The sequence below is a fragment of the Camarhynchus parvulus genome, chromosome 5 (genome assembly GCF_901933205.1).
Source record: "Camarhynchus parvulus chromosome 5, STF_HiC, whole genome shotgun sequence".
NCBI lineage: Eukaryota > Metazoa > Chordata > Aves > Passeriformes > Thraupidae > Camarhynchus > Camarhynchus parvulus.
This window is the reverse complement of record NC_044575.1, coordinates 13,243,032-13,255,384: the sequence shown is the minus strand read 5'-3', so window position 1 is coordinate 13,255,384 and position 12,353 is coordinate 13,243,032.

Below are 12,353 nucleotides of genomic sequence, written 5' to 3'. Positions count from 1 at the left end.
AGACCTGGTTTTTATACCCAGCAGGCAAAAGTTGTTCTAGCATTTCCTTGTGGAAATAGGGAACAGTGGCTGTCACTGCGCCCACTGGGCCTGCCCAGTATCATGATGGATTATGGTTCTCAAAAAGAGGCTGAGGGACCACTAAAGACCAGCAGGACTGACTGGTTGTAGTCACTGGTTTAAAGCTCCGGTGAGTGGCCCAGCAAAAGTGAGATTGGGCATAGAACAGTGCAGAGGTTAATGGCCTGCTACTTGTGATAGCTTGGGCTTCACTCTCACATTGCTGGAGGGAGGAAAACAAAAGCAGAGTTATCTAGGGTGTGAAGCAACTACAGGGAACAGTGCCAGGGAATGGAGGCAGAGGGGATGACCTGGGGGTATATGGAGATGTGATGGTTGGGAGTTTGGGGTCAGAGTTTGAGGACGGGGCACAGATAGTTTGTGTCAGAGATAAAGCAGCAGCAAACCATGATTAGAGTGATAGGGACAGGACAAGGATGCAGGTTTTTTGGAGTAAAGGAATCACAACCTTCAAAGGGATCAGGGCAGCTTGGAGTAAGGTTAACCCAGACCTACAGCAAGAGGTAGTGGGGAGTACCTTGCAGAGCAGAGAGTTTCACAGGATGAGAAGCTGTTCAAAGTAATTTCCATCACTGGCATCACAAACAGCCCTTTCCAAGTCCCTTACAGCATTCCTTCAATTTATTCCCCTTCAACTCTTGTCACTGACCTAGCAGTGTTTCCCATGCAGTCCTGCACACTCAGATTATTCTCCTGCTGTTAGCAACAGTGCTCCTGGCCTCCCTTTCCAGGAGCATGCACTCTCTGGTTGTGTCTGCATATGTCACTGTTGGCATTAACACCAAGTTTAATGTGACTCCTTAGGTCCCATCCTCTTACCTGTATTCATTAAAGTTACTAGAGTCCTTCCACTTCCTCTGATAGGCTCACGTTGTGTCCTGTCCTTTGGGTGGTTTTTGTCATATCCCATCAGCCAGACTTTTCATTCTGTGCATCTTTGCTGATTGCTCAACCAGGTTTCCACTGAACCTCCATAAGGAGGGGTAAATGCTAAGCAAGGATACTTCCTTGTACAGCTGTAAAAGGATTATTCAGGCCAGATTTCATTACAGCATAGCCTAAGAGTAGGAGAAAACATGAATATCAGAGGCCTCTCTTTGTCAGGAAATGGGATTTCCGCAGGTGCTTGGTTGTAAATGCTTTGCATGCTTCTAAGGCTTGGCACATGGCATTGCTGAATCCTGATTCAGGATGCAAGAATGTCTTATGACCCCTGCCATGAAAACTGGTGTCTGGCCATGTTTGGAAATCAGCCGTCGATGATGACAGTAGATGAGTATGGGTGAAATGAGCAGCTTGGCTTCGACACTAAGCGAGACTTGTTAAACATTGTAAATACAGATGTCCAATTCATATTTTGAATAATGAATATTATGAACTTTTCTGTAGCAAGTGGTAAGAAACTGGATCATCTTTCTTCATCTGCTCACTGCCTTCACAGAATTTGCAAGTGTGACAAAGTATTTCAACCCTTTACAGGATTAGGTAAGATTGGTGGTCATAATTCATGGGTACAGTTGCACAGATATAGTCTAGATAGCCAAATATATTGACTTAAAGCTACTTATGTGGTGGCAGGGAAGTTGTTTCCATTTTGGTTTATTTGTTTCTTGGGTTGGTCAGGTTATACAGCTGACTTCAGTTGTTTATTCTTTTGGATGAAAATCTGCAGCTGTACAGGCCTGTACAATTTCTGTCCCAGTGTAGCTCTTCCATCAGGTATTCCTGCTATTTGCTTTGCTTCTACATGAAAATTAAGGAATTGGGAAGATGGTACCAGAAACTCTACATGAATGAAATTCTCAAGGCTGTTAAGGAGAGAGATTTGTTAGGAGTAGGGTGTTTCTGTGTTCTGTTCTCACATCCCTTGGACATCCACTGTTACATTTGGAAAGAAACACAACTGTTACCAGTGTGTGGTGTAGCTCTGTGCCAGGGGAAATGTCCTCTGATGCTCCTGTGGATGTACCAGCAATAGTTCTGTGATGTCTCCTTACCTGTCTGATAGCATGGCTGGCTGATGTCCACACCCCTGATCACCTGGCAGCTCCTGCCCTGCCTCCTTCCTCTCTACTTCTCTTCCTCAGCTTCCTTGAACTCAAGACGAATGAAAGTTCAGCTTTTCAAATCTTGGTGGAGTAGTGAATTCTTGCTAAAAACCAAACCAAATGCCATTTTCAGAGTGGCTCTCTATTTAAGTGTGGTAACACATTTAATTTGGTGTTCCAGAGGTTTTTAACAACCCACATGTAGATAGGGATTTTTGAAGCACGTCTTTTGCTGATGAAAATGTAATTAGGTACCAAGGATTTAAACCATCCTAAAGGATGTGTGGCAATGCCCAGTGTCCTGTCTGGTGAGGAACCACAGTGTGAAACAGTTTGGGTGTAGTAGATCATAATTTACTAACTGCTGGATTAAGACTAAGGAAATAAAGAGCTTGTTAGCAGGCCTCCGCATTTAGGGGATCTGGAAAGCCAAGAGGTTTACTTTATATGAGACCCATGTTATGCTGTGCAGGAATTCCCAGTTCAGGGTCAAAAATACTGAGAGTGCCCTTTCACCAGAGAGCTGACAATTAGCTTGCTGCCGGGAGGAAAAACAGCCTTTAAGTGGTGAGTGAGTGAACAGGGTGTCAGCAATGTACCTGGAGAGAGGGGCAGCACACAGTCAGAGCCAGTGACATTCTTCACACCTGCTGTGGGGCATAACAGTAGCTGGCTGCCTCAGCCCGTGGCACTACAAGCAGAGCATTGTGCTGTGACACAGCCTGGACAGCGATTGAATTACACACCGATTAGGTCTTCGCCTTCTCCCTGTCACTGTGGACAATGGAGAATCAGAGAAGTGGACATGAGAGCTTTAGCAGGCCTTGTGCTCTCCAGCAGAGGAGGATTAGTTTGTAAATGGTAAATTGTGTTGGGGCCAAGAGTCGTAAAACTGAACTCTTGCCCTACTGCTGCCTCAAAGGCACAGGCTCTGCAGAAAAGCCCTTCTCCCCCCTTCTGCTAAATGCTGTGATCAGGGGAGGGGTGGGCATATGGTGGAATCTGCTCCTCCTTTCCTCTGCCAAAGAAGGAAGAAGAAACTGGTGCATTTGTACAAATTTTGCTCCTCACCATCTCTTACTATCTTTTCTAAGGAAGGACATGGGGTTAAATTAACCAATCTTCTGCCATTTCCACAGGATGTGGATTTGCCTCTCCCCGAGGTGCTGCTGGCTGGTTCACTGCCTGCTGAAGGGTGTCTCTAAGACCTGATGTAACCTGAAGCATGCACTTCTGCAGGAGGCCTGCAGCAGGGCTGGAGGACTGCAAACACTGCATCCCTTCCCTCCTGTCAGCTGCTGCCGCATGACTGCAGTGCCTCTGCTGTGCTCTCAGCTCCTTCACACTGAAATGTTCCTCGTGGTGGTTTGTATGGAGCTGCCTTGGAGGCTTTACTTTTGGTAGCAGTTGCCATGTCATTCATGAAGATGGGTTTATCCTTGCCTTTATTCCACTGGGACCAGCTGCTCTACCCACAGGCACCAAAAGTGGCAAATCTTCCATAATATTTTTTAATTTTCAATTGAAGCTCTACATCACATTAACTTCTTGGGGTTTTTTGAGAGGTAAAGACACTTTTTTTTTTTTTAGAAACAACACCAAATAAAAACCCAAACACCACAGCCCAACAAACCCAAAACTAACAGAAAAAAAAAATCAAAGCCCACACATTGAACCCAAGTTGGAGAAACAACTGCATTGTGTGACTGATACAGTCCATGGGAGTACAAAGCATTCCAAACTGATCTTGCACATCCACTCCTTGTACCTATTAATAGCTTTTAGGCATGGGCATAGACATGGAGATGGGCAAGAGTAGTTTGTCATGCAAACATTTATCTGGGATCTATTTTATAAAACTAAATATTTCAATGTGATAAAGTGGAAATTTTAAAGCATTGGGGGAGATAAGGGAGGATGTAACTGTCCTTAAACTGAGGTTGGATTAGGCAGTCTCACATCTTGGAGTCTGCCAGTAAATAGCAAAGTATATGAGCAATGGGAATATGTCCTTCTTAATCTGTAAAAAGAAAAGGACTGTTTTGAAAATCCATCAATCTTTCAAATCATCTTAAGGCATATTGATCCTGAATCATCCCAGGGTAATTCAACAGGGGCGTTCTTGTTAGTGATCTAAAAATACAAATGTGGTTGAATACATGCAAAACTGTATCTTATTCCAGTTGTCTTTATTACTGCAATAAATGATACCAACTCTCTCTTCCTACAGACTTTATCTCATCTGTTTATAGTGTTGGCATTTATTTTGTTTTGAGCTGAGAAACAATGCATGCCTAGATACTGTAAGGTTCTAGAGGCTTAATGAACATACCATGTAAAAGGAATTGTTTCTGCTCTGGTTACTAGTTTGAACTGAGAAAAGATACTCATATTTCATACTCCTGAAAGAAATCGTAGACTTGCTGTAATACAGCAGTTCTGAGTAATCTGCTCATAAATGATCCATTCTGGATCCAGAAAACTCCCAAATCTCTCCCACCTATTTTCTCTAATAGGTGGCAAATCCTTAATAGCTCTCAAAAATGCTGACAAGTCTGCAGGGTATGAAGGCTTTGCTTTGGTTTATTTTTTGTAAAACTTGGTAAAAAAATATGAATGAGAAATGTAGCTGTTGTTCAACACAGTACTGATAACTGAGAGTTCATTTTCAAAACTGGAAAACAACCGCTATTCTAAGTAGTCACTGTTGGTTTTACTGCTATGGAGTTTTTCAGAGGTAAGTTTTAAAACAAAAATGGAAAACCAGTCATTCACGAGTGCTGATACAGGAATGACAGAGGTTAATACCACTGACATCATGTTGGAACTGTATAGCATTTTGTTAATGGTTATTAATGCCCTGCTGCTGGGAGACAGACAGTGCCAGCTGCCATTGGTGTGGTGCCTCTGCGGGTGTGCCTGGGCCTCTCCTCAGGAAAGAGAGGGCCCTGAGGAAGGCTCAAATCTGCTCCCTCCACTGAAACAGGAGGAGAGACAGCACTGAGAGAAGGCACTTGCAGTGTCTTGTTCAGAATAGGGCTTGGAGAGTGAAGCAGGAGCAGTAGACACCTATGGAGCCGCATCCAGGAGGTACTGAGGACTTCTGTTCAATTCAGATCTCCAGGACTAAACTCAAAGATACACATCCTTTGGAAGAAAACAGCAATAGATTCAGATAAGCATGCATGGAAATGATGCCAGTAAGCCTGGGGGAGAAGCCTAGGTTCATGTAAAAGAACTCAGAGCTTTGTACATCAGGGGAAAGGAGTCAGAAATGCTGTAGACTGAAGGAGAAAAGCCCTTGAGAGGAAGGGAAAGGAACTTTGTAATGGCAGAATGATGATGGATATGGAATAATTAATTAGCTTTGACTACATCATATTCATTGTACTTCTAGATTTGTGGGTTTAGCTGCCTCACTTGGGGCTGGCTATTACTTTGCATAATACCTTTGAATTTCATCCACCATAAGGGAATGAAACAGATACAGAAAAGTGCAATATGTCAGTATAGCATATCAAATTGAGACAGGCATTTTTAGCAGTCTGTACTGAACAGAGGTTTAAGCCTGCATTAGATTATTCCATAAGTGTATTGTTGTTATGACAAACCTGAAATGAGCTAAAAGCATTTCAGTAGATCAAAAAAGGAAACTTTGATTTTCTTTCCCACAGCCCGGACCCAAAATAGGATTGCCAGCCAGTCTTACATGGCCTGGCTGTGTACTACACAATCCCCCCCGGCGAATGGGAGCAGAACACCTGGAGATGAGTTGTGAGTCCTGAGTAACTGGCTCACCAGGTCTCTCCAAATTGTTCAGCTTCTAGATCTCTTTAAATGCTGGTGCAGTGTAACCTGAATAATGCACTGGGAGTGTTTAGCCAAGAAATACCTGATGGCCAAAGGACATTTTGATGATGACTGCTATCTGATGTGCCACACAGACTCTTGTACTCTCTTTCATGCTAATTAAAAACTAGTATATCACTGCTTATGTCTTCTAAAAGGGAAAATGCGAGTTTGATCCCAAGAACCTCAGGTTTGGGCACACAATTTAGTTTTAAACCCCATTAATTTTGCACAGCCATTAATTATAAGCAATAAGTGGGAACATCCATGCAATATTGTACATGTACTCCCCAGTTACGCAGCCTAATATTCAAACACAATGATTTGTACAGACTTTATTTTCTCTGACTTTTACAAATAGAGTTGCCCATACAAATAGTTTGCAGTCAGTTTTCCTCAGTTCAAAGTGTGAGCAGCAGGAGCAGCAGGTCAAGGGGAGCAGTTTTTCCCCTCTGCACGGCATTGCAGCATCATTACTGCAGGTAAATTGTTTGTCTGGTTTTAAGGACTTTCTTTATTATTTTTTCTTTAAAAATTTTCTTTAGCCACCTAAAATGGTTCATATTACTCTTTCCAGTAGCTCAGACTTCTATAATTACTACAAGAAATTTGCAAGGAAAAAAGAATGTGTAACCAAACACACTGGCAATTTTGAAAAGCTTCAAATTGAAAGTAACATTGGAATTCTGTATTTTTTCAAGAAAATAGACTCTTACTCATTAACTTCTAATCTTTGATTATTATTTCACTTTGTTGGTAGATAATATTTAGAAGAATTTTGAATGGCTGTGGCTCAAGCTTGACTTTTCATTTGCATTTCAAACTGGGGCAAACAAACCAAAATGAAGTTGAATAAGCTTCTACTCACTCCAATCAGTGCAGGATAGCCCCTACAATCGGGCTTTGCCTCTTGAAATTTTTCTTCTGGGGGTGAGGAAAGAGGAGAATTTGTCTAAAATTTGCAGTTAACAGAGTCTATAATTAATAATTAACAGAGCAGCAATGAGCCTCTAAAAGGTGCTTTTATCTTAAAGTAATAAACAATCAATACAAGGTCATTTCTGAAGGATAAAGTGGCAGTTTGGCTTGGGTGGGGTTTTTTTGGTGAGTTTGGGTTTCTTTGCATATAAGGAAATATGGTAACTGGTGCCTCTTATTGTGCCTACAATGTAACTGACTCTGGAAGCTTGATTTATTGTTTTGGATTTGTAGCTGGTGAAAAGGAAGTTAAAAATAATTTCCAAAACCTGATCTCTAGCAGATGAAGATCTTGCAGAAAAACAGTCAGGTATGTTTTAATGCACTGAGATTTGGGTCTTCTTCTGGGTGTTGCATTATGAGTCTGTTCAAAGTACTTCACCTCTTTAAGATTTTGACTATGTTGCCATTTCCCTATAGTTGCCAGTGTGGCGCCTGTCTGGAAATTAATCATCCTGTATTTGTGTCAACATGAGGTGCTTGTCTGGAAACCTGTGTGGAATGGTTGAATGTGCCATGGGCTCTTTATTGGTGTGTATGACTGCTGTGTACAGAGCCATACATTGAGCTATTTCTGGCTGTGTTTTGGAGGGTTTGAGCTGAATTCTGTGTCTCTTTACTGACTGTAATGTGTGTGTGTTTTCTTCCTTAATGGAAAGAGAATAGGACTTTTGATCTGGTCAAGACAAGAGAAACAATGAAAGACTTCCCTGTGATGTGTAATATCATTTTTATGGTCACTGTTGATAAAAGTAACTCCCTAACCTGAAATCATGTGTGCCAAGTTATCTTCACTGTCATTGTGAGAGCAGCAGCAAAAGGTTCACATAATTATTAACTGGACTTTTATGGATAAAGTACATACAAGTACATACCTTTCTCCTAGAAAGAGGTAGTATCCTACCTGGTTTCACTCAAGCAACAGGAAGAATTTTAGAATCACAGAATGGCCTGGGTTGGAGGGACTTTAAAGATCCACCCCCTCTGCTGTGAGCAGGGGGGACACCTTCAACTAGACCAAGGTTGCTCAGAGCCCCATCTCCAACCTGGCCTTGAAACACTTCCATGGATGGGCCATCTACGCTTCTCTGGGCAATCTGTACCAGTGTCTCATCATTCTCACAGTAAAGAATTTCTTAATATCTAATCTAAACCTATATTCTTTCATTTTAATACCATTCTTCTCCTGATGAAAAGTCCCTTCCCAGGTCTTGTAAGCCCCCTTTAAGTACGGGAAGATGCTATAAAGCCTCCTCAGAACCTTCTCTTCTCCAGGCTGAACAGCCCCGGCTCTCTCAGCCTGCCAAATTTCTTTAGTATTTGAAAAATGCTGAAGAGCACTTGTTTTTTTGCTTTTCTTCCCCTCCTCGTTACGAAATGGAAGGACTTGCACTCTTGTTACTTCTTGGGAGATACATTAATTCACCATAGGCTTTTATACATGAACAGGTTTATGGAGTTGTGTTGCCAAATTGATAATGCCAGAGGAAGATGTAAAAGTATAAGGGAAACATGAAATTGAATGTCTTAATTAAAGGTACAAACTGCAGATGTGAGCAAACTGTAAAGCGTTTCAAACTGTGAAGGAAATGAAGGAAACTGATTTCATTGGGAGCTGAAGATGTTAAATAAGCACCTTGAGTAGAAAGGATGCTGGCAAACACTGAGGATGGGGTTTAGGTGCTGGGGAACCATGTGATGCTCCAAAGCTAGGTTTTTTTAGGGAGTTGAATGGGTTTATAAATATGAGCACTTCAGTCATGTGCCTCAAAAGAACATCTCTTCAACCTGTACATATTATAAATAAAGGAGATTAAAAGGGAGAAAGTTGAAGAACTTTGTTCAAGTGCTTAAGTATCTGGAAACATCCAAGTGAATCAGACTTGTCTTGCAAAAAGAATGGTGCAGTAAGTCAGTGTTGTAGGCTATCATAAGCATCTGTCTCTGAATCGGCATATATGCCATCATGAAATTGCAGAACAGGGCTCATAAGAACAGTCTAAGATTTTGATTAGTAAGGCTGAAGGTTGGGGGCAGCTCCTTGTCTGCAGAGACTGCTTTCTTTTGAAAAACTGAGGGCTTAGTTTCCCCTGCCACAACCCTGTGGCGATTGGCAGCACCTCAGCCTGATCTATGAACTTAAAACACATTTGATCTATATGCTGGTGCTCACTGCCAGGTCCTGCCACTCCACCTGAATAACTATAACATGCTCATAAATCAGGAGAGAGCATTCCTCGCTGACACCATCCCAAATGCCCTACTGAGCTGAAGCCTGTGTTAGCCATCAATGTCTCTTACATAAACATGTCATACTTTAAAGTAGGGTCTTGCAAAAAGCACAAACAATATGCTGGTATGGAGGGGCCACACAAAGTCAAGAGCTGTTAAGTGGGGGGAAGAGGAGAAGAAGAATCTCTTGATGATAAATATATCTACCAGACACATATGGAAAGAAATTAGTTAAGTCTAGCTTACATTTCTTTCAAAATGAAATAGTCAGATGTGGAAATGATTGTCATATTCCCTGGGGAACTTGGAAGCTAGGAGCCACAAGAAAATAGTGATGCACACTTTGGCTTTTGTTGTATTCCTTTCAGCCTACTCTTCATCCCACACCTCATGCATCAGATTCCCAGTAGTCTGTGTATCGGATTAGGTAGAGAAAAAACCTCAGTTGCATTTGGTTTGCTATAGAAAGCTGAGTGAGAACAATGGCCCAGTCTGTGTGTGCATTCAAAACCACTTCCTAAGCCTTGTTTAAAGTCACCCACCAACACTGTGGCTGGTAGTTCCTGTCTCCCAGATCTCAATCCTCACACAAGCTGATGCCAATTTTGAACATGTTAAGAGAAATGTTAAGGAGCATCCCAGGCACACCTTTGTTATAGTACACAGCTGAGTGACTTGTAAACCTCATGTGTTTGTGTTGGTACAGCCTTTGATGTGAATTGGTAAGGAGAGTGCTCTCCACCCCAGCAGCTGGAACACACACAGCCAGAAGTGACACCAGGCTGTAAAGAGCGTCTGCGGCCGCCCCTGTCAGATGGGTCACAAATCACGGGGCTGACAGGTGCCTGTGCCGGATCCTGAGCCAGGGTGTGCCTTGGTGTGCAGCAGCAGGTAGGAAACCTGCCTGGTGGGTGGCCACATTGTACAAATGACTCAAATTCTCTGCTCAGGGGCAGCCTGTTGCACAGCTTGGCGCAGAATCAGGAACATTTGCTTTTCCTTAAATTGGGATGAGTGCTGCTTATGCTCTGACTTCAGGTTGGGTTCAATTTCACACTCTTTAATAGTCATGATAACCTTAGGGTTAATTTGTAGTGTTAAGGCAAGAGGGGTTTGTGAAACACAAACCTGAGCCTGCAGTTCCCCAATTGCTCCTACGGAAAGAGTCAGGCCTTCAGCACCCATGTTGCTCTCCCAAGGAGGGAGATCCAGCATGCAAGAGGGAGGTGTGAGTGCTCACATCCTGGAAGGGCTTCAGGGTGTTTGGGCATGGACTCTTCTTATGGAATATCTAATCTATCCCTGTGAGTAATTTCTAACTGATGAGGATGATTGATGAGTATTATTCTGCTGTGGGAGCCTGAACCATAGTTAGCATTTGTGATGGTGATGACCTTCCAAAAATGCATATGGGAGACATGACACAATTTTTTTCCACTGTCTGCTTAGAATTGGTTTTTACTGCTTTACCTTCTACCCATATACATTAATGCCTGAGCTGCCCTTACCCCCTCACCACCTTCTTCTATATATAATTTAAGGTCTTTAGGGATTGACACAAAGCAACCAGCCTCTAGTAGATTGCTGTTTTCATCCTAGCCCCTCGTTGGTGTTAACTGGCAGCAGCACTCACCTTATGTAGTGCTTTGTGGCAGGTCTATGCTTTTACATCCCAGCCTTTAGAGAAGCAGGCAAGCTTTTGGTCAGGGGCAACAGCTTTTACATGACTTTTTTTAGAACCAGAAGGCAAAGGCTGAGGCAGCAGCTCTGAACATGTGCTGGCCTCCAGAGAGGCTCCTCACTGCTGTGCAGCTGTTGTGAGAGCTGGGGAGGACATGGGGCTCCAAAGCCGAGTGCCACATGTGCTTAGGCAGCCCCTGGCAATCTTGCCTCAAGTTGGCTTCTGTTTAGGTGGTGGTGGTTTTTTTCTTTTTCCAGGCAGTCACTTGATAGGGTATAATCCTGTAAGATACTCAGCAAAGAAGCTGATACAGGAAAGTATTTCTGCAGACGCTTAATTTTCAGTGAATAAGTGGTCCTTTTATGTGGGTGGGAGCACTCATGTGCTTAAAGTTAAGCACATGCTTAAGTGCTTTCTTGGATTGGGGCCAAAATGCTAATGTGATGGAGATTCCCTTTCTCAAGTAACTGCAGTGTTCAGGACTTCATGTGGACCCCTGGGCCTGCAGGATTACTGAAATACACCCATGACTGGTGAATATTGGACACTTTTGTTCTTAAACTTTTCATTTTCAACAAAACCTTCATGCAATGTTGCTATATTATGACTTTTATATTTTGCATACAAAGAATAGTTGTTTGCTAGGCCTGTGACAGACTTGAAAAGAAACTCTATTGCTGACCTCAAATTGATTTTCTTATGAGGATATTTTATTTTTTCTGTTTTAGGAAAAAACAAAGATTCCTTCAGCACCTTTTGCTATGTTTTTGATCTTTAAACTCTTCCTACTACACTTCTGGAAGAAAATCAGCCTTTGAGGGGCACCACTAAGATGTTGAATTCCAACTGCTGGGAGTCTCTCGTGTGATGTTGCACTTGCTGACGATAGTCTGCTTTGATGACAGCAGTGGTAACAAGGCCAAAGCACACATGTGTGGGATGTGACAGGGCTGTGCACCTGTCTCGGGCAGGGGGCACCAGGTCTTCCCCGTGGCAGCCTCCTCAGTGGCTGTGCTAATCACCGGCAGTGACACGGGGGTGACACTCGCCGTGCCCGGCAGACAGGAACGAGCAGGGTGCAGGGGCTCTAAGTACACAGCTGCTTCGCAAATTATGATGCACAGGGTCAGAGGTCACTGCAGAAAAAGCAGATAAAATTATGCTTCCTACTGCCACCATGCCACATCAAAATGGTAAATTGTTTGTTTTATAGTAGGTCTGTCAAGCTGTTCTGCTGTAGCAGACACGTGAATTTCTCAGCTCACTTGTAGCTCTTTAACAATAAAGGGGTTTGTTTTCTACATATTGTGCTAGAGATTTCTTTCTGTACCTGTTGTTCTTTGCTGCTATAAAATGGAAGTTTTTAGACATTTTTAAAGTGTTTCCCTGGTGGTGAGGCTTGGCAGCAGGGTGAGGGTGTGGGGCCAGCAGTGCTGCAGGATTTGTCTGCTCTGGCCATGCTGTGTGTGGGCACAGCAGCTTGT